The sequence below is a fragment of the Bos taurus genome, chromosome 24 (genome assembly GCF_002263795.3).
Source record: "Bos taurus isolate L1 Dominette 01449 registration number 42190680 breed Hereford chromosome 24, ARS-UCD2.0, whole genome shotgun sequence".
Lineage (NCBI taxonomy): Eukaryota > Metazoa > Chordata > Mammalia > Artiodactyla > Bovidae > Bos > Bos taurus.
In genome coordinates this window covers 51,017,197-51,040,127 of record NC_037351.1, presented here as the reverse complement: position 1 = coordinate 51,040,127, position 22,931 = coordinate 51,017,197, and the positions used below count along the sequence as shown (strand labels likewise).

At 43.9% G+C, this 22,931-nt stretch overlaps 1 long non-coding RNA gene across 2 annotated transcripts in view; it reads right to left on the bottom strand.

Moving 5' to 3' along the window:
• Positions 1 to 22,931, bottom strand: part of LOC132343790 (uncharacterized) — a 75,552-nt gene that overhangs the window by 10,478 nt on the left and 42,143 nt on the right. For both annotated transcript variants that reach the window (XR_009492750.1, XR_009492749.1), the window contains 2 exons: positions 15,859 to 15,945; positions 14,348 to 14,577 (listed from right to left, as the gene is read on the bottom strand). This is a non-coding gene — a long non-coding RNA (uncharacterized lncRNA). The remainder of the gene's footprint in view (positions 1 to 14,347; positions 14,578 to 15,858; positions 15,946 to 22,931) is intronic.

Sequence of the window (22,931 nt, the reverse complement as noted above, 5' to 3'; positions counted from 1 at the left end):
GCAGCTAGAGAAAAGCCCTCTCAGCAGCAAAGACCCAGCACAGCCAAAAATAAACATACAAATAAATAACATTTTTTAAAAATTCCTAACTAAGATAAAGAATTCTGGCACTAAATTAGTGGGCCTGTTTTAGGTTGCAAAGGATTCCCTGTGTATAAGAAGAATAACATCAAAATGTGGAGGCCATTCACTTCCTTAATCTCAACAGATCTGCCAATAGGGAGAGAGGACTGCTCTTCAGAAAGACAGCTTCCTAGTGGGCCCCAAGGCTGTTCAGTCGCTAAATCTTGTCTGACTCTTTGTGACTCCATGGACTGTGACACGGCAGACTTCCCTGTCCTTCACTATCTCCTGGAGTTTGCTCAAACTCGTGTTCACTGAGTCACTGATGCCATCAACCATCTCATCCTCTGTCACTCCCTTCTCCTCTTGCCCTCAATCTTTCCCAGCATCAGGGTCTTTCCCAGTGAGTTGGCTCTTCACTCAAAATATTGGAGTTTCAGCTTCAGTATCAGTCCTTCCAATGAATATGCAGTGTTGATTTCCTTTAGGGCTGAATGGTTTTACCTCTTTGCAATCCAAGAGACTCTCACGAGTCTTCTCCAACACCACAGTGCAAAAGCAGCAATTCTTGGGTGCTCAGCTTTCTTTATGGTTCAACTCTCACATCCATACATGATTACTGGAAAAACCATAGCTTTGACTATATGGACCTTTGCTTGCAAAGTGATGTCTCTGCTTTTTAATACGCTGTCTAGGTCTGTCTTAGCTTTCCTTCCAAAGAGCAAGTGTCTTTTAATTTCATGGCTGCAGTCACCATCTGCAGTGATTTTGGAGCCCAAGAAAATAAAATCTGTCATTGTTTCCATTGTTTCCCCATCTATTTGCCATGAAGTGATGAATGAATATTGAATTCTTGAATGTTGAATTTTATGCCAGTTTTTTCACTCTCCTCTCTCACCTTCATCAAGAGGCTCTTTAGTTCCTCTTCACTTTCTGCCATAAGGGTGGTGTCATCTGCCTCTCTGAGGTTATTGATATTTCTCCCGGCAATCTTGATTCCAGCTTGAGCTTCATCCAGTCCAGCATTTCACATGATGTTCTCTGCATATAAGTCAAATAAGCAAGGCGACAACATACAGCCTTGTTGTACTCCTTTCCCAATTTTTAACCAGTCTGTTATTTCATGTCCAGTTCTAACTGTTGCTTCTTGACCTGCAAACCAGTTTCTCAGGAAGCAGGTAAAGGAGTCTGGTATTCCCACCTCTTGGAGAATTTTCCACAGTTTGTTGTGATCCACACAGTCACAAGTTTGGGTTTCCCAGATAGTTCAAATGGTAAAGAATCTGCCTGCAATGGGAGAGACCTGGGTTTGATTCCTGGGTTGGGAAGATCCCCTGGAGAAGGGCATGGCAATGCTCTCCAGTCTTCTCACCTGGAGAACTTCATGGGCAGAGGAGCCCGACGGGCTCCAGTCTATGGAGTCACAAAGAGTCGGACGCAACTGAGTGACTGCTACTTTCACTTTTACTTTCTTCATACAGTCAAAGGCTTTAGCGTAGTCAATGAAGCAGAAGTAGATGTTTTCTAAAATCCCCTTGCTTTTTGTATGATCCAACGGATACTGGCAATTTGATCTCTGGTTCCTCTGTCTTTCCTAAGAAGGTGGGGTCGTAGCCCTAGACAAATAAAAGTGGTAGGGTTACTCTCTGCTTCCTTGACTGTGAGTCTAGGGATCAAGGCTGCACTACTGGGTCCATGAACCGTTTGATGGAGCCATAAATGTGGAGGAAAACAGCCTTGGAGGTTAGCCCATAATGAACTCTGCTTCCTAGGACAAGATTGGGCAGGTGAAAAAACACATGAGCCTGAAAGTGAGCTAGAAAAGGTAATTTCAGAAACATTGTCCCTGTATGTCCCTGTTGTTTCATTTGTAAGTGAATAGTCCATTTTTAAAACTGACTTGCCTCAGTTGTGATAAAAGGAACAGAAAGAATGAGATTCAGTGCTGTTCTGATCATGCTGCCCACATCCCAGAGGCCAGGGATAAGACGGAAATATCAATGGTTAGAAGAGTACGCCAAAGGTAAGATCTCCAACTGATATGAGTCTGATTTGACAGTTCCATCCTGTGCATCAGCTCACAGGCCATAGGCATCATTGGGGGCTTATAATGTACAAAGTTTGGGATTAATTTTGCCTAGATCTGGAGGACAGAGACCTAGGCCGGCTTCTGGGCTGTTTTATTAAAGATCACTGCAGTCTAGAGCTGAATTGGAACATGAGAAAAGGTACATTTTATGAAGATGAATCAGAGTTTTATTCCAAGGGAGAATTGTTTCTTTCTGGGATCCGACCATCTTCTTTTTAAAGGAAACTAGAAGAGCACTACTATGCTTTCTGAGATACTAAGCCTAGGCCATGACCTGTGTCTTGGACACTTTAAGTTTCCAACAATGGAGACAAAATAAATGTCGTCACCAGATACAACTTGAGCTTAAGAGATGTGCCCTAGAAGGGAAGCCCTAAAAGGGGGTGGGGCAGCGTGGCGGTGGAGAGGTTGATCAGTTCTCCCTGATCTGTATACACATAGACGCATAAATGTAAAATTGCAGTAGCTATAACTTTTCAAATTGAATTTTCAAGCACCTCCCACCCACAGTAGAAAAAGCCTGCAACTATGTTCTCTCTCTCCATCTTTACAGCTCATGTTATTGCCTCCCAGCTTAATGATACTTCTGAATAAAATTTGGAAATTTCTCATGTTGAATCAAACATCACTTATGAAGGACCTGTGAGATGAATCCCTCTACTCCACACCTGAGTTAATCATCCCCACCCCACCAACCCACATTAACTAGTCTCAACAGGCTATTTTTCTGTCCTTTCTTCGAATAATTCAAATCAGACCAGTGACAATTTTAGGGTCGAAGGAGAAAGGAGAAAACTGGATGGGAAGCAATTTGTGGCAAAGAAGTGGAAGTTTTCCTGGGGCCGTGTGAAGGAGAATAGAGATGGGAAACTGCACAGATTTAACTTTCCGAAGAAACCAAGGGAGAGTTGGTGAATATCTTCTTTTGAGAAGCTCTTTCCCAACACAGTGACAAATCCATTCTCTTTAACTTGATCCCAGCAGGGAGACATCACTGACGCCACTTTCAACAGATGGAAACACTCCACCTGCCTCAAGGATACACTACAGCCTAAATACTACTGTTTCTCATGTGTCTTGTTAAAGCATTCTGTACACTTAAGTCCCACGCAATTATACAGTGTGTTTCCTTCTGGGAGCTCAAGGCCCTTGATGAAGCGCTTAATGCTTTACAAAGTGATTTCCTGGCTTCCTCTCTGAAGTTCGGGTATTACGGCAGCTGTCAGATCTACACTGGCCTATCCTTGTTTTCCTCTCATGGATCAGACAGCTCTTGTTACATTCCTCGGGCTTGCCAGGTGGTGCAGTGGTGACTGGCCAATGTAAGAGAGGTAGATGTGGGTTTGATCCCTGGGTTGGGAATACCTCCTAGAGTAGAAACTGGCAACCCACTTCCAGGATTCTTGCCTGGGAAATTCTATGAACAGAGGACCTGGCAGGCTACCATCCATGAGGTCCTGAAGAGTCAGACATGACTTAGCATGCACGGATGGCTTGGCATGCCGTGGTCACGTTCTTTTGTCCCTCCTTCTACCCCAACCATCGCTAGAAACTAGCATCCTGGGAGTGTTTGTGGATAGGCCTTGCCTCAGCTGCACTGAAGACTCTTGCTTTCCATCCTGGGCTCCTCTGACAGGTGGTGAGCGATGCCCTAGAGCATGAGCAACCTTAAAGTAGAAGGAAGTTAACCCCACATGGTTTGATCACTGGGGCATGTGAGCTAATTAAATGAATGCGCTCTCTGTGGGGCAAACCATTGCTTCTCAAATGTGAGCATGTGTAAGTGCCACCTGAAGACTTTGTTAAAATACAACACCCTGGTCCCCTCCCTACCAGATGTCTTGATTCAGTAGACCAAGGAGGGGGGCATGCATTTGCACGTATAATCCAGTCAAGGTGAGGCCAGTGCAGCTCATTCAAGGGCCACACTTAGAGAACCAGCCTGTCCTGCAGCCTGTCCGCTCCCCAGAGGCCCCCAGAACAGTCATGTGTCAGCCATCACCAGGAATGACCAACCCTTTCTGTGCTTCTGCATTGACTTTCCCCAGGCCTTTGCTCCTGCTTCCTAGAATCACTTCTCAAACGCAAACATCCCTATCTCAGGCTCCACTTTCAAAGGAGACCCAGACAAAGGCATAGACCCTTTAACCCCCACTTGCCTTCAGCACTCCTGTGGCACCCCATCTGCCCTTGTTCCCCTGGACAATGTAGATATGAAACCTGACTTCCTATTGCAGCAATGAAGTTGATCAGAACTAACAACTTGATTCAGCTCTTTAAGCCAGTAGGGCTTCTTTGAGATCAGACATTCAAGGAAAGTTTGTGCTTTTAAGTCAAACAATTTGGTTTTCTAATTTTTTTTTATGAGACTTCCATGATGTCCACAAGCTTACCAAGATTTCCCAACATTTTCCAGAGAATCCCTCATTGCATCAGGGAGTAACACATAGGTTTGGGGTTTTAATGTTTCCTTGTTAAGTGCCTATGCAGTGTCATTCCTCTCTCCTAAATAATAGCACCCGTGCCTTCCTGGTGGTCCAGAGGCTGAGAGTCCCTGTGGCAATGCAGGGGACGTGGGTTTGATCCCTGGTCCGGGAAGATTCCACATGCTGCAGGGCAGCTAAGCCCCTGGAACAACTACTGAGCCCATGTGCTACAACTACTGAAGCCCGCAGGCCTGGAGTCTGTGCTCTGCAACGAGAGAAACCGTCATGAGCAGCCCCTGCAACGAAACCAAGAGGAGTTCCCACTCACAGCAACTGAAGAAAGCCCATGAGCAGCAACAGAGGCCCAGTGTAGCCAAAAATAAAATGAATAAATAAAAACTAAACAACAGCACCTGTGCTTATGCAACGTGCCCAGCCCCAGGGCATGACTCACAATGGCCTAATGCCGTCATGACTACATATAGCACTCAAAGTGTTAGTTGCTCAGCCAGGTCCAGCCGTTTGCAACCCCATTGACTATAGCCTGATAGGCTCCTCCATTCATGGAATTCTCCATTCATGGAATGCAAGAATGCTGGAGTGGGTGGGTAGCCATTCCCTTCTCCAGGGGATCTTCCCAACCTAGGGATTGAACTCAGGTTGCATATTCTTTACGATCTTAGCCTCCCTGACTAATATACAGACCATTGCCTAATGCTCATTTCCCAGCCTTTCTGCTGCTGGAGCGTGTGTGGCCCATCAGAAACCAAAGGAAGTTTGGGAGTGCTACTGAGAAATGTTTATCTCCCTTGAAAGAAGGAAAAATCATACAAGGACATTTTTATGTTGCCTCCCTGGTTGCCTCACTGCTTCTGGCCTTTGAATGAAGACCTAGCTCCTGAAGCAATGGCAGCCATCTCGTAGCCATGAGGTCACAACCACAAAATGAAAAGCCAAACTGCCAAGGCCCACAGGTCCGCTTAGTAAGCCATGAACTCACTGGCTCTGGCCTTTTTGCTTTATCAGATAATTGCCATTGTGGCTGCTTAAGTCACCACTAGTCAAGTTCTTTATTTGCTTTCAGAAGTCTTCTTGGCTTTGAGGTGACAAAGGATTTGTATTTAGAATAATAAAGAACTTCCACAAATCAGTAATAATGAGACAAGCACCCCAATAAAATAGGTAAAAGATTTTAACAGGCACTTCACAAAGGAAGATACATAATGGCCAAAACACCTATTAAAAAAGTGCTCAATATGATTGTTCATCAGGGAAATGCAAATTAAAATCACAGTTAGAGATCACTACATAGCCACCTAATGCCTAAAAATTATAAAGACTGACAATACAGATCTTGACAACATTGTAGAACAAGGGGAACTCTTCCATGGCCGGTGGAGTGGAAATGGTGCAGCTATTCTGACCAACGGCCGTTTCTAACAAACTTGGATGTCTGTCTATACTGCAGGACTGCTGCTGCTGCTGCTAAGTTGCTTCAGTCGTGTCCGACTCTGTGCGACCCCACAGACGGCAGCCCACCAGGCTTCGCTGTCCCTGGGATTCTCCAGGCAAGAACACTGGAGTGGGGTGCCATTTCCTTCTCCAATGCATGAAAGTGAAAAGTGAAAGTGAAGTCGCTCAGTCGTGTCCAACTCTTCGCGACCTCATGGACTGCAGCCTACCAGGCTTCTCTGTCCATGGGATTTTCCAGGCAAGAGTACTGGAGTGGGGTGCCATTGCCTTCTCCGATACCAGGACAGTTTTAGCCAAACCACAGCACTGCAGCCAAAACCACTCGTTTTGCTCAGGCCTGGACAGGACAAACTCTGCTACTCCAGCAGAGCCAGACTCTCCTACCTCCAATCTCACCCAGTCGTGTTGCCACCTCAAGTTGTGTCTTTTATCCTTTAGTGTTTCATGTGTGCTAACCCCTCGTGAATTCAAAGATGGTCTTGAAATCATTCTTGTCTAATGGATAGATTGACTTATTTTTGGAACCCAAAATTAGTTACTTAGGCTGACAGTGAAAGATGTAGCTATGGAGATCAGTAGTAAAGGTATTTTATTTTAGAACTTCTCTAAATAAGCTAGGACTTGTGATAAACACATCACTTTATAACCTTATAACTCTTTATTAAGTAAATAGGCATTGTATAGATTATAAATAAACATGTGTTGATATGTATTGATTTTCTAGTTAAGGCTTCAGAGAATAAATACTAAGATCTATAGATAGCTCTCCTCTGCATATACACACACACATACACACCACCCCCCCAACCACATATACATTCCCTCAATTCTCCCTTTCCATGTAAAAGCAAAAAGCATAGAAGAAGTTATCAAATAGAAAATACTGATGATGCTGGAGAAAAAAGGTGTAATTAAAGGAACAACATCTCTGCATAGAGACTAGGGCAAGGAATACTCTTCACAGAGCACATGTGAAGAGTCTAAACTAAGCATTAATACACTGTCCACGAAACAGGCAAAGATGGCTCAGCAAATGGATAAAATGTGGGTAGGTTAGTATATCGGCTTCCCTGGTGGTTCAGTTGGTAAAGAATCTGCCTGCAATGCAGGAGCTGCTGCTGCTAAGTCGCTTCAGTCGTGTCTGACTCTTTGCGACCGCAGAGACCGCAGCTCACCTGGCTCCCCCGTCCCTGGGATTCTCCAGGCAAGAACACTGGAGTGGGTTGCCATTTCCTTCTCCAATGCTTGAAAGTGGAAAGTGAAAGTGAAGATGCTCAGTCGTGTCCGACTCCTGGCGACCCCATGGACTGCAGCCCACCAGGCTCCTCCGTCCATGGGATTTGCCAGGCAAGAGTACTGGAGTGGGAGACCAGGGTTCAATCCCTGGATCAGGAAGATCCCCTGGAGAAGGAAATGGCAACCTACTCCAGTATCCTTGCCTGGAGAATTCCATGGGCAGAGGAACCTTGCAGGCTACATTCTGTGGGGTCGCAAAGAGGCCAACATGACTGAGTGACTAATAACAACAAGAAACAACAAGTTAATATGTATGGTGGAGAGAGGACCAGGAGGTTCCCCTTGCATTGCTTCTATTTTCTAAATAAAATAAGAAGCAAAGGCACTGGTATATGTTATGGGAAGGAAATGTTTGAGGTTTGAAGAATAGAGAAGATGCCATTTGAAAGAGGGGAAGTATGAGTCAATTGGGGAAATACAGTACTGGGTTGACCAAAAAGTTTGTTCAGGTTTTTCTGTAAGATGGTATAGAAAAGCCCATATGAATTTTTTGGTCAATTCAACATAAAGTCTGGGTAGTTTCAAAAACCTCCTCAAGACTAGCAGTCCTGGATTCTTCAATGTGTATCTTACTCAGTTAAAACCATTCAGTATGTCTATTATTTGAGATTGAGTATATTTGTGAGTAATATATAAACACAAGATAACAATGTATAAACCAATTGCATCAGTTTTCTATTACTGACATTACAAATTATCAACTCAAAACAACACTAATATGTTATCTTATGATTCCATAGATGCAAAGTCCAAAATGGGTCTTGAGGGTAAAAATCAAGTGTTGATGGGTTGCATTCAATTCCAGAGAATCTAAAGGAGAATCCGTTTTCCTGCCCTTTCCAGCTTCTCTCATCCTCTCCCTCCATCATCAAAGCCTGAAATACTACGTTTCTCTGTCCCAACTTCCATCCTCACACCTTTCTCTCTGACTGATTACAGCTGGGAAAATTATCAATTTTAAAGATTCATGTGATCAGATTGGACCCACCTGAATAATCCAGGGTCCTCTCATCAAGGCCCTTAATTTAACCACATCTGCAAAGTCCCGTTGGCCAAGGTAAGTGAAAGTGAAGTCGCTCAGTCGTGTCCGACTCTTTGCGACCCCGTGGACTGTAGCCCGCCATGCTCCCCTGTCCATGGGATTTTCCAGGCAAGTGTACTGGAGTGGGTTGTCATTACCTTCTCCAGAGGATCTTCCTGACCCAGGGATCGAACCCAGGTCTCCCACCTTGTAAGCAAGACGCTTTACCGTCTGAGCCACCAGGGAAGGAAATATATTTATAGGTTTTTGAGATAAGGGAATAGACATCGTTAGGAATCATTATTCTGACTAGCACAACATGACGAAAGTTCATTTTGCTCTGTCATGGGGTCCAGAAACAGGAGGTCTAGGTCTCCAGTGCATGATGATCACTGTGATCATTAGGACCCAACCTCTACTTTCTTAACACATGACCTCATTGCCTAAGACAGATGCTCGGGTTCCAGCCCTCACAAATGTGTTCTTTCCAGGAAAGGAAAAAAGCTATAGGTGTTCTCACACACATATACCCTTTCTTCGGGAACATTTCCCTACAAATTTATAAAACAACTCTGCTTTCATCTCAATGGGCATTTGAGATGCCCACTTTTCCATGCAATCAGCTAAAATTGAAGTGTGATTTTACTAAGGGAAAAAAACAGAGAAAGGGCTACTAGGGTAGAAAATTAAAAGCTTCTTCACAGCACGACTGAGTGGTTTCACCTCAGCTGATCTCAAGCTTGTTATTGGATAGAATCTGGGTGAAGGTTTTACCAGGCAAGTGCATAAGAGGGAGAAAGATCAAGCTAGCTGATGATATACACAAAGGCATGATAATAATCATGAATCATGGGATTCAAGTCCATAAAGACAATGAAAGTCACTCAGTTGGGTCTGACTCTTTGCCCCCTATGGACTATATAGAATTCTCCAGGCCAGAATACTGGAGTGGGTGGCCTTTCCCTTCTCCAGGGGATCTTTCCAACCCACAGATCAAACCCAGGTCTCCCACATTGCAGGCAGATTCTTTACCAGCTGAGCCACAAGGGAAGCCCAAGAATACTGGAGTGGGTAGCCTCTCCCTTCTCCAGGGGATCTTCCCAACCCAGGAATCAAACCGGGGTCTCCTGCATTGCAGGCGGATTCTTTACCAACTGAGCCACAGGGAATAAACACAATAAGTGACAATAAATAAGATACTAAAAGGGTGATAGGTGGTGAGAAAGGACTAGGGTTATTACATTTGAAAGGAATGATTTGGAGAATGATTTGAAATTTGGAACAAGAAGCAAGGATGACAAGGAAGGCATATATTCTCCTTCTGGGCACAGAAGAATGAGGCAAGAATGAAGGAATGAAATGAATGTAGGAAGAAAGACAGCCATCACTGAGGAGGGACAAAAATAAAGAAGCGTTCTCAGCAAAGAACCTGATTTAAAGCAAGGAGGTAAAGGGAACACTCTAAGAGACGTTTGCAGATCTAAAGGATCTTGATTACAACCGAGGCGGCCAGATTGTTAACTTGACAAACTGGAACAATTCTGAAAACGAAGTGGAATTCTGTTGTCACAAGACAACAGGCATGACCTGGGCCTGTCCCAAGCAAACTACGATGTATCGTCATCCCACTTGCGACTGACTTACAGTGACACGTCTTCTACAACCGAAGAACACCGGATGCCAGCTTGCCCTCTCTCTGCCGCTGGCATCAGACCTGGAGTTGCTTCTACCGTCACCTGTGCTGCCAGAACGGCTTCTCCTCTGCCCACTCTGTGCTTCCTTAGCAGTGATTCAAAGCCTCAATGGGGGCTGGGGAAGGTGTGTCTGATTGGCTGAGCCTAGATCACAATGCCACGCTAGCTGCAAAGGAGACGGGGAAAGGATCTGGCCTTTTCAGTTTGCTACCCGGCCACCTTCTCAAGCAGGATTCTGCCTCCTGCTATGATGTGTGAAATGAGGGACTCCTCAAACATAGGTGGTTTCACACTCCAGGCAGTCAAAGCAGTAAATGTTCCTATTAAGTCACCAGTTCGTCCTCCTTGGTTGAGGCCTTGCAAAAACATCCTCTGGGTCTTTTTATTTAATCTTATAAGACATGATTAGGATTTCAATCTAGGAATATTTGATTAAATGATATAGATTCAGTCAGAGCACATTTACTACTAATATGGCAATAATCTCACATTGGAAGAGATGATTGTGAGCAATAAATTCACTTTCTAAAATGCCAATTTTATGCAAATAAAATACATTTGAAACGAATTAGCTCATAGCCACTGACATTTTCTAATACAATATGAATGATTTAAATTATTCATAATTGGTGTTACAGAAGGCTTGAAGTTTTCATGGGTTTTTCCATAAAACGTGTTATGACTTTGTGCCTCCCTGTCTATCTGTGAAGAGTGTGGCTAAGGCTGCTCAGAGCTCTTAGCGAGTCCTCCAATCAACCTCCCAGATAGGGTACAGCTGTTCTCTTTGACCACAAGCATACACGGGGATGATTTTCTTAAATACAAGCAGATACCTGTTAACGTTAAAGCAATGTGTCAAATTTATTTGGCACAGTATTTGCAATATGGAACTTATTCCCAGGTGGCGCTAGTGGTAAAGAACCTGCTTGCCACTGCAGGAGACATAAGAGATGCGTTTGATCCCTGGGTTGGAGAGATCCCCTGGAAGAGGGCATGGCAACCCACTCCAGTATTCTTGCCTGGAGAATCCCATGGACAGAGGAGCCTGGCAGGCTGCAGTTCATAGGGTTGCACAGAGTTGGACATGACTGAAGTGACTTAGCGCGTGCACACACACACAATAACAAAATAACAATATTAGACCAGATGAATAATCTGGATGAAACCACCCCTCATTGTCTCCCTTCCCACTTTATCCAGCCCAGAGTGTCAGGGCCCTGATAGGGGTTTCTAATGATGGGGTAGCAGACCTGGGTTCATATTTGGGGCTGTTGCCATTAACTTGCTACGTGACCTGAGATGAATCACGTAACCTTTCTTAGACTTCCACTGAAAACATCTTTAGCTCCACTGTCCCCCCTCCACTTGACACACACCTAGAAAACCCCAATCCTTGTCAAACTAAAATATCTACATATCCTGAATCTTTTCTGTAACACCTGAATGTTCCTAGGGAGGGGGAAAAAAAAAAAAAACGTTTCATTATGCCAAGTCATCTTAATCTAATGACATAAATCCCAAATAAACACTAGACACTGCCAAGCAATCCTACTAAATGTCCCTAGCAATTTCCCTTTTACATTCTCTGGAGTTATTTAACATCTTTTCTCCATCTTCTGATCTCCAGAGAATACTCAAGCTCTAGTTTAGTTCACTTTAAAAAAAGCAAATGAGCACTTCTCTCCAGGTCCTACCCACTCCAAATGTCCTTTCCATTTCTGTCCTGAATTTCAAGGCACAACCACATGCTATATACTAGACCTTCTCCTGGCATTCAAACTATGAGGTATTATTTTAGGAATGGGGAATTCTTAATGCTATATCCCCATCAACCTGAAAAAGCCAGAAATTCCACTCTGCTACTTTTGCATGAAAGCTTTTGTTCCTGCTAAAAACACACAATCAAATCCTTTTTCAAATTTTTCTGTCATTTTTAGGCCTTTGAGTAAATGAAGTATGCAATGATCATGCTCATGTCGGTAAAAAGAGATATTGCATGAGAGATACTACAATAAACCAAAACATTTCACCTTTGCCGACACCGGGGTCTTTGGGGCATATACTTCCTAAGTCTGCTTGATGATGAATCAGGCTGGGTAACACATTGGTGATTTGCATGGGCTCACCTGGGGGCAGGTTGAGAGACAAGAAAGGAGGACCAGGAGAAAAGGACAGGCTTGTTTTTGTCTTTGGTAAAATCCAGGCCAGTAGACCTTAAAAAAAAAAAAGCCTCAGGTCTAACTTGGACTTGGGATGTATAGGCAGGCAAAGTGCAAGTGAAAGTTGCTCAGTCGCGTCAGACTCTTTGAGACCCCATGGACTAAACAGTCCAGGGAATTCTCCAGGCCAGAATACTGGAGTGGGTAGCCTTTCCCTTCTCCAGGGGATCTTCCCAACCCAGGGATCAGACCCAGGTCTCCTGCATGGCAGGCAAATTCTTTACCAGCTGAGCCACAAGAAGCAGCTGTCAGAACTAGATACTCCAGCTGGCAGAACTGAAGCTGTAACTGTGACCCAGATATGCAGGTCTCTCATTGGAGGTGGAGGTCTGGCTGAATGTGAGCTGGGGAAAGTCTCAGACAAAATAGAAAAAAATTGTGTCCAATTCTCAGGCTCAGGTCCCTAGTGTCAGCCAACCTTCCCCCTATACCTGAGTCTGTGGTGTGGTCACTGAGCCTAATGAATTAGGCTTCCTAAAAGGAGGAAGGGTCCCACGTGGGCTAAATGAGAGCTTTCCACTGAGTTCCACACCTCATGGGAGCTGAATGAGACTTTCCACCTCTGGTCCATCAGCTAAGCCTTTAAGGAGGAACAGGTGTAGGAGTAGATATCTGTGAGGATCACTGTTGCAAGGACTTGACCACAGTGTCAGCCTCTAGTTAGCACTGTGAGGAAGGGTGGGTCTAGTCTCTGATGTGGACCAACCTCAGTCCAGGGAGTTGCTCCCTCATCAAACCTACCTCCCCAGGCCCAGCAGAGAAGATGCAGGTGGCTGGAGAGACACTTCCCTTTGCAGAGCTCAGTGCACTCGCCTACCCTAGCCATCCCTTCTTTTATCCGTCTACCTCTCACTCACTTTTTGTATAACATAGTTTGGGGCCACTTTTCAAGTCCACAGTTGAAATCTCTCCCTTGAACGCCCATACTTCTGGTATTCACCATGCAGAAATTTCCAGTTTATGTGTCCAATTCCCATAATACCTCTTTGCCTCTGTCCCTAGGGCATCAGTGAATATTTGATTTAGAGCCACACCTTATTCAGACCTGCTGAGAACCTTTGGAAAAAGGGCGGGGGGGTTCAATCAACCCCTGACCTTTTCATGCATCTTTAAAAAGTCCTTGACCTCAAGTGGATTCCTTTCACTGCAGGAGTGTGTGTAGGTCAACTGCTTAGCATGGACTGCCAGGAAAGACTCCCTGACCTTGGGGGACCGATATCCACAGGAACTGATCTTGCTCTGCCTTTTCCTGTGGAAGTTCAGCATTGTTCTATCCAGTTCTTGACTCCCAGTGTTTTCCCTGGAACTCTAATACCTGGACGCAGGAGGCAGAATGTTTGAATGTCCACTCCTAGTGGCTGGCACTGTGACAATCTTTGCTGTCTTCCATGTAGTGGGAGCCCTCCCCAGGCATTGAGAACCAGTGCAAGGTTCTCTACTCGACAATTTCCAATCACATTTCATAGGCTTGAACTCATTTACGTGGCCACACTTAGATATAAAAGGGCTGATAGAGGGTAGACCTTAGGCAGCTACTTCCCAGGGAAGAATCTACATTATGGTAGAAGAGCTGGCCATCTGTGTAACTCTCTCAGAAAAAAAAAAAAACAATCAGCAAACATTTGTAGAGCACTATTATAATTTTCCCAGCATAGATTTTCTTTCCTCAAATAGCACTCGCATGCACACGCCCCACAAAAAATGAGATTTGACTCCTCCCAGAGACATTTCCATTTTAACAAAAACTGAAAACTTAAACCAAAAAATATTCCAGCTCACCTGACAGCAGGCAAGGGGAGCTGAGGGGCCGCTCTGCTGCTCCGAGACCTCGGTGCAAGGAGCTCCTGCCAAGACACAGCGTCGGCCCGTCAGGCACTCCCCAGGCATGCGAACACACAGAGAGTCAAGGTGAACAGTGCGAGAACAAAGTCACACTAATCAAAGTCCTGCAACTGGTGGGCCTCCAGCTTCTAAGGTGTTTGAATATTTGCTTAAACTTTCTATAATTCAGTTTCCCATTTTTCTGACATGAGAAGAAAAAGCCAAAGCCCAGGGTAAGCACTGACCTGGGAGAAGTCACACTGACTCCAGAAAATCCCACGGAGAGTTCTTTGTAGTCTTGAACTATGATGTGTTCTTTGGATCCAGGAAAATACTTGTTGCCACCTCCCTCCCATCAGTAAGATATCTTTATTAAACGTCTGTAAGTATTGGAGTATGGATCGGGTCTTTCCTTGGTTGGATGTGGGGGAGGTGCTGGCTCAGGCTCCTCTTCGGCCAAAGGAATGTCTGGAACCTAAGGATGAGATTAATGAAGATTAAAGACACAGCATTGTTAAAAAGGCAATCTGAAGTCAGGGCACTCAATTAAGACATGCTCCTTTGCCCCTTCATTTTCCTGTGTCTTCCTCTCTCATAGGCACATCCCCACTGATTTTCTTTCCTAGACTTACTTTGTACCACAGGAAAAATGAGTGTGCTAGGAAGGAAACTCAATATGCCTGACTGACTAACAAAGCAATGAAAAGCTAACAGAAGACTATCTGTACAGAAGACGGTAGAATGTACCCAAAGCAAATGGTTAATCAAAGCCTGACTCTCAGCATCCATCCTCAGACAGCCCAGAAAGATTTAAGTCAAAGATGTTGATGCTGTTTTGCCTTGAGAGCCCCTGACCCATCAGAAAATCAATGCAGGTCTACAAACAAACGAAAAGCAACCTAGTTCTTTATTTTCCCTGGAGAAATAGTAAGTATTCAATTCACCTGCTTCCTAAATTATAAATAAGGAGACCATGGGACAATTCAATAAAGATATAACAGGAAAAAAAAAAAAGATTTGTAAGACAAAAAAAAGTCAAGTTTTCTCTATTATAACACTTCCCTCCAAAGCTAATTAGCTTACTATTTTTCCTGACTCTTAGATCTACTTTAACCTTCTAACACAGTGGCTGTTAACCAGACAATGCATACCAGAATTATCTGTGGAAAGTAGCAAAAATGTGTGTCATGAGCCTCTCACAAGATTTTGATTCACTAGGACTTTGTCATCTATGTACAAAGATAACTGACATTTATCTTTGTCATGTACACAATGTCCTGGTTCAGACCTCAGTTTTATCTTATGCTGTCAATAAGGAGGCCTCCCTAGTCAGAAAGGGATAAAGCATTCTAATTCTCTACCTTAATCAATATGCTTAGTCATGTGACTTGATTTAGCCAACGAAACGTGGGCAAAGTGAGATGGGTAAAAGAGGCAGCTCATGGTTCATCAGCAGCAGCAGCAGCATTGTTCATAAGCTTCATTCTCTCTCTCACCATGACTAGTATATCCCAGTAGCGTCCACCCTGTCCTCCTGGATCCCACGGTGAAGAAGAGACGCAACTGACCCACAGTGAATGGGTAGCAAGAGTAGAAAATAAACCTTTGCTTTGTAAGTCACTGAGATCTGGGGATTGTTTGTTACTGCAACACCATCTAGCCTATTCTGATTATGTCCCCAAATGAAGTCAGTGTTGTATCTCCTTCACAAGGAAGAAGGCTCCTGCCTTTGCTTTAAGTAAAGGAGGAAACTCACCCTTATTAGAAGAAACTAGCACTTCATGACTACTTCCTGCTTGGTACTTTATATGTGGTGTCTTTTCAGTGTTTTATCCTAACGGCCCTGTGAGGAAGAAAGTATTATGCTTATTACAAATAAGGCAGCTCTGACTCAGAAAAGTTAAGTAATATCCCAAGATTGGTAACAAATGACCGATCTTAGATTTGAACCTAACCACTCATGTCTAACTCTCAAGTCCATACTCTTCATCCCAGAAAGTCATGCAAAATACACCTACTTCCATCTTTCTGCCTCTTATTTTTCTGCTCTACCAGTGTTTCTGTTCATGATATCAGAAAAGAAGATTCAGGACAAAAAGGAGAACTGGGAGTGAATGTCTCAGAAAGTAAGAAAGGGGATATGAACCCTGCATGAGCTGCAGTGGGAGGCACTCTGTCAGGGGCACCTGCGACAGGCCTCCAAGCTCGGCTTTGCAACAGACAACTGTTGGCGGTGTGTCTCACATGCCAGCAAAGCAAATGCTGATATTTTAAAGAAAATGAAATTATTAATGCAAATTGCATTAAGGTGTAAGCCAGTTTATTTCAGAGATTACAGCTGATTATAAAACATACTTGAAGAGCTTTGATTTCTTGTTCAAGGAATTACATATTTATAACCCCTTTAAAAATAAATTGTCAGGCAGTGTCATGCTGGGTTCTGAGTCTCCATTATTCCCAAAATAAACATGGGAGTGCAGCCCAGAGCAAGTCACAAAGGGCCCCCAGGAGCAGGGCTGCATCGTGATCACGCCAGAGGCAGACCACGAAGCCGCCTGCTCGTTCAGCTCACTCGCTGAGCCCTGTGCTGTGGACCAGAGTGAGGACACTCCTCCCCAGCGTAATATGACCTAAAACCCAAAGGTTACACAGTTCTTCAGATAACACAACACGACACACATTTACACTCACACACAGGCACACTCTCAGCATATAAAATGCAATGTGCCTACACAGAAATATTTACACTGCTTTACATTGTTGTAGGGGCTTCCCAGGTAACTCAGTGGTAAGGAATCCGCCTGCCAATGTAGGAGACACAGGTTCCATCATTGGATCAGGAAGATCCCCTGGAGAAGGGCATGGCAACCCACTCCAGTGTTTTTGCCTGGAGAATCACATGGACAGAGGAGCCTGGTAGGGTTACAGCCCATGGGGTCACAAAAGAGTCGGACATGACTTGGCGACTAGAAAACCACAACATTGCTGTGAGAGAAGCTTCTACAACATAGCAGCACAGCAGGACAGGGGCTTGTCGGGCACCCGCCCGCCTCCCCAGGCCACAGCGCCCTGGCCCGTGCAGTTTGTCCCTGACTGAGGTGTCCTACCCTTTCTTGTCTCATTCCTCTGTTCCCCACTCACCCACCTTTCATCTCTGGGTTTTATCTTTTTCCAGTCCTTTACCTGGGCTTTCCTGGGCTCAGATGGTAAAGAATATGCCTGCAATATGGGAGACCCAAGTTCGATCCCTGGATTGGGAAGATCCCCTGGAGGAGGGCATGGCAACCCACTCTAGTATTCTTGCCTGAAGAATCCCATGGACAGAGGAACCTGGTGGGCTACAGTCCATGGGGTCGCACAGAGTCAGACACGACTGAGCAACTAACACTTTCACACTTCCAGTCCTTTACCTACTTTACCAACCTGACTCTCCTGATCTCATTCATAAGCCTCATCACATGAAAGAATCTGTCACAGAGCCCCTCTCTCCAGGAATGGGCACATCAGGCATTTCATGAGCATTGTCAGTTCAGTTCAGTCACTCAGTTGTGTCCGACTCTTTGCAACCCCATGGACTGCAGCACACCACGCCTCCCTGTTTATCCAAACTTATGTCCATCGAGTCAGTGATGCCATCCAACCATCTCCTCTGTTGTCCCTTTCTCCTCCCACCTTCAATCTTTCCCAGCATCAGGGTCTTTTCAAATGAGTCAGTTCTTCACATCAGGTGGTCAAAGTATTGGAGTTTCAGCTTCAGCATCAGTCCTTCCAATGAATATTCAGGACTGGTTTCCTTTAGGATTGACTGGTTGGATCTCCTTGCAGTCCAAGGGACTCTCAAGAGTCTTCTTCAACACCCCAGTTTAAAAGCATCAATTCTTTGGTGTTCAGCTTTCTTCATGGTCCAACTCTCACATCCATACATGACCACTGGAAAAACCATAGCCTTAACTAGACGGATCTTTGTTGGTAAAGTAATCTCTCTGCTTTTTAATATACTGTCTAGATTAGTCATAACTTTTCTTCCAAGGAGCAAGCGTCTTTTAATTTCATGGCTGCAGTCACCATCTGCAGTGATTTTAGAGCCCCAAAAACCAAAGTCTTGTCAATGAACATTGTCTTCTGGATGCAATTTCAAGCACCTGACAGCAGGGAAGGAAGAGGATTGAGGAAAAGCCTAGAGTCTCTCACTCCCTTCTCCAGTCCCCAAAGCCTCTACCATTTAGTAGGTCTCAGATTCCCCAAATGCAAGCAGTGCTTTGATTCTGTTGAAGGAAGCCAAGTGAACAGAGAGGAGTGAACCATCGTAAGTCAGCTTGCTGACAGAGAAACTGCCAAGGTAGGGAGCTGCGCCGTGGACCGTCTTCTGTCTGGGATGAACCGTGCTTTGCCTTGATGTGAACTCTCACTATCTCAGGCTCCCCAACTCTGTTTTCCTGCCAGTGTTTTCGTTTCTTTTACTAACCACTATCTGTCTGAAACCTTTCTCTAAAATCCAGGTTGAAGATCCCCTCTGTATGAAATATTCTCTGATTATCCTCATTTCTCTGTGCTTTCCGTCTTTTTTGGAAGCTCCTTCCACACTGCCCTTCTGGGATCTGCGTTTCAGTATTTAATTATACAACATTTGCTATTGTATATTAGGTGTTTCCCATTAGGACACCATAGACCATTCCTGGAGTAGACACACGGAGATTTGTTATCTACACAGCATTCCTCCCTAAGAGAAACTTGCCCTCCAACTTTCTAAGATAATTCTGCTCTATCCTTTTGGTTGAGCTGGGTTAGTTCTGCCACCCAAATTGGACATAAGACCCAGATTTATCAAATTAGTAAAATGACCCTCTCCCCAGTGAGTGGTTCTCAGATGAAAAGTACACTAAGCCAAGATCCCTTCTGGAGCCATCATCCAAGAGGATTCAGGACCTGTAACAACAGTTGGCTCTGAGACTGCCAGCAGTCATGCCAATCCATGATGAAATCCAAAGCAAGGGTTTCACTGAGATAAGGGAAGAGAGAGAATAGTGCTCAGTATCTCTGGACCAGCCAGTCAGTCAGTTCAGTTGCTCAGTCGTGTCCAACTCTTTTTGACCCCATGGACTACAGCACGCCAGGCTTCCCTGTCCATCACCAACTCCCAGAGCTTACTCAAACTCATGTCCATCAAGTCAGTGATGCCATCAAACCATTGCATCCTCTGCCATCCCCTTCTCCTCCTGCCTTCAATCTTTCCCAGCATCAGGGTCTTTTCAAATTAGTTACTTCTTTGCATCAGGTGGCCAAAGTATTGGAGTTTCAGCTTCAGCATCAGTCCTTCCAATGAATAGTCAGGACTTACTTCCTTTAAGATGGACTGGTTGGATCTCCTTGCAGTCCAAGGGACTCTCAAGAGTCTTCTCCAACACCACAGTGCAAAAGCATCAATTCTTCTAAGCTCAGCTTTTTTTATGGTCCAACTATCACATCCATACATGACTACTGGAAAAACGATAGCTTTGACTATACGGACTTTTGTCAACAAAGTAATGTCTCTGCTTTTTAATATGCTATCTAGGACCAGCCAGGTCTGGAGCTAAATTTACTTCCCTTGAACTTCACATTTATATTAATTAACCTTTTTTTTCTTCTTAGCTTCTGTTGACTTTCTGTCACTTGCACAGTTAAGAATTTTTACTAATACATCTTCCTAATCTAAACCAAATTATTAATGAGTGTCTTTTATTTTTCTGTGTTCTTTATTGGAAGAATGAAGTGAAAATAGCCTGGATGCCAATCCCCATATTTGGTATATTTGAATAGAGGAAAATAATCAAAACCATTGCCTCACTTTCTGGATAGCAATATGAGCGTGCCAGATATGTATAGTAAGTAGGATGGGGAAACACTTGTTGGGCCACTTAGAAGTAGGAAGAAGTCAAAACGTCTTTAATCCAATGATACAAGGGCTTAATATTGGGTTGGCCAAAAAATTCATTCAGGCTTTTCCATAAGATCATACAGGAAAACCCAAACAAAATTTTTGGCCAATCCAATATTTCAACACAGGTAAAGTGAAATCCATGTTACCTCTAGAACTCTCTGTTCTTCTTGAGATATTAAATGGGATTGCCCTTTTAGGACTCTCAATGTGGTCAAATGAGATTACTTCCTAGGTGAATAATAAGGAAATGGGCTATAGTTTTGGGGGCCAGAACATATTCTGATCAATCTATTGCAGCTAAGGAACACTTTTATTAATATCTGGACAAAGAATGGAGCTTTCTCATTTCCAAGACATGGAAGGACCAGGGATCCCACCTTTGCTTCTGAAGGTGGGCAGGAGAAGGCCATTCATGAAGCTGAAGATGAGCAGATCCAAACTGAGGAGTTTTCAAGGAGGAGACGCATGAGAACAGGGAGGCGCAGAGGAAGGAGAAGGAGCACTCCCAGAAGAGCCTCCATTCAAGGCCTGAGCCTGAACTACCCTTTGGAAGCATGTCTAGAGGAACTAATCCTGCTGGAGACAGGCTCCAGTCTCTGACATCTCCATGTCATAGGCCTCTAATGCTAAGAATACTTTATGATCTTCCCACAGCCTAGAGTGTTTGATCTGGTGAAGCCTTGTTGAGGTGGGTGACCATCACCTAGTCTTCCAGGGTTACAGAAACACCACAGCAGACCTCCTCCAGGCTTGTCAGGCAGTACAGTTCTGGTTCCTGGTTATTAATTCCTCTCTACTGAGGTTGGCAAAGACTATCCCTTAAGAAAAAAAAGGAAAGGACCATGCTGGATCCAGTTAATATGCTACTATGCCCAGCTATGACTACTCACTCTTCCTACTAATATTCAACACATGACCATAGAGTCAGACCTGGAGGTCTATATACTTCTTGATAATGTTTATCAGAAATTCAGCTCTCTCAAAATAAAGTTGCTTAATTGTTTGGCATTTACACTGTACAATATTATAATCTATTTATGAACTGATAACACACACACTCACCCATATACTCACAAACATACAGAGATGATTTGTTCTTAACCATCAGAAAATCATTGAAAGAAAGGAGGTCCAAAGGTTTGGAAAGGGAGGAGCAAAAAGAAAAATACTGGTGTAAAACACAGCACACAGGCAAATCAGTTTTCATGTCCTTTAAAAGCATTGCTATTTAAGTCATATTTTAATGACTAGGAAGGAATAAACTCTCTAGAAACAACAAAATTCATTGTGTGTTAGTTGCTCAGTCGTGTCTGACTCTTTGCGACTCCGTGGACGATAGCCCTCCAGGCTCCTCTGTCCATGGGAGTCTCCTGGCAAAAATACTGGAGTGGGTTGCCATTCCCTTCTCCAAGGGACCTTTTCAGCCCAGGGATCGAACCCAGGTCTCCTGCACTGCAGGCAGATTCTTTACCGTCTGAGCCATCAGGGAAGCGTTCTGGCACAACAATACTAAAAATGAGATGAGATTCAGGAAAATGACGGCTAGCCCAGAAGTCATACCCAACCAAAGCAGACAAAAAGTTTATCCGAAAGTTCCTATTTGGAAGCTACTATTTTGGTGTACTCAATCTTCAATAAATTCAACAGGAGGACGTGGATGGCGCACTGAACTACAAGCCGAAAAGTCACGAGGTTTAGTCTTATCTCTGCGACTAAATCCTTCTGTAACCTTGACTAAGTCATTCCAAATCCCCAGAAATCAAATACAGTGATGTCCAAGAGATCTTTAACTCTAACTTCCATGATTAAGTGGAAACATTTAAATTACAGGAAAAATATCTCAGACTTAAGGAAATTTTTAGTTTAACAGTAACATGTTAACTTATAAAAATCCATTGCTGATAACTGTATTGAAATTAAAAGAAAAGCTCCTATTTAATAGGCACTTATTAAATGCAAGCCCTGTATACTTATAATTTCTAATCATTACACTTCAAATAAATATTTTACTATTTCTATTTTACACATCTGGATATGGGGACTCAGAGAATTTAGGTAAATTGCCCAAGATTTAGCCAATTATTAAATGTTGGGGCCAGGATTAAAACACAGGTCTTATTTGAAGACCTGAATAAAAAAAAATGGCAATTTTTTTTTATTGTAGTTAGCTGCCAATTCTATTATCTGCTATATAAAAATTCAAATAAAAAGTAAAAGGAAGTTTCTGAGAACTATGTGGTGACATTTCTGAAATTATATAAGAGACCATAACAAAGATGGACAGCTGTCCACCAAGAAAGTGGGCCCATCTGTCGTGGGAGCACGACCGGGAGACACGGAGCCGGACACCACATTTCCCAGCACAGCCCAACTCCCTCCCAGGCAGGGCCATGCGTCTGCTTTTCCAACAGAATATGGAGGAACTCAAAACTTTCACTTACAGACCATGGCTTTTGAGATATACATGGAACTTTTACAAACCCCCTTCCCTACAACAGGGAACTCAAGGCCATTAAGGATGTAAATGTCAATGTGGAAGGAGCCCGGGTCCCTGAATCACCAGTGTGGAGCAGATCCAGCTTGTCCTCCCTTCCAGGACTACTGAACTATTATTAATACATTAGTGAGGAAAAGAACTTTTACTATGTGAAACAGTAATATTTTTAGGGTTTGTTTGTTACATCATCTAGCGTTTCCCTAAGACAGAGTTGTCAGATGAACTAGGTAGGGAATCTCCTTATCTTTTTGCCCTACGTTCCTCTAACATGTGTTTTTGAAACTGCATGTTGAGAAGAAGTCAGGGAATTAAGGTAGGAGGATGGGGAGTTGTAAGATTGTGCCTTCAAGGATAGGGACGCGAGCTACAGAAATGGTGTATTACATTGCCCCAGCCCACTTACAAATAATCC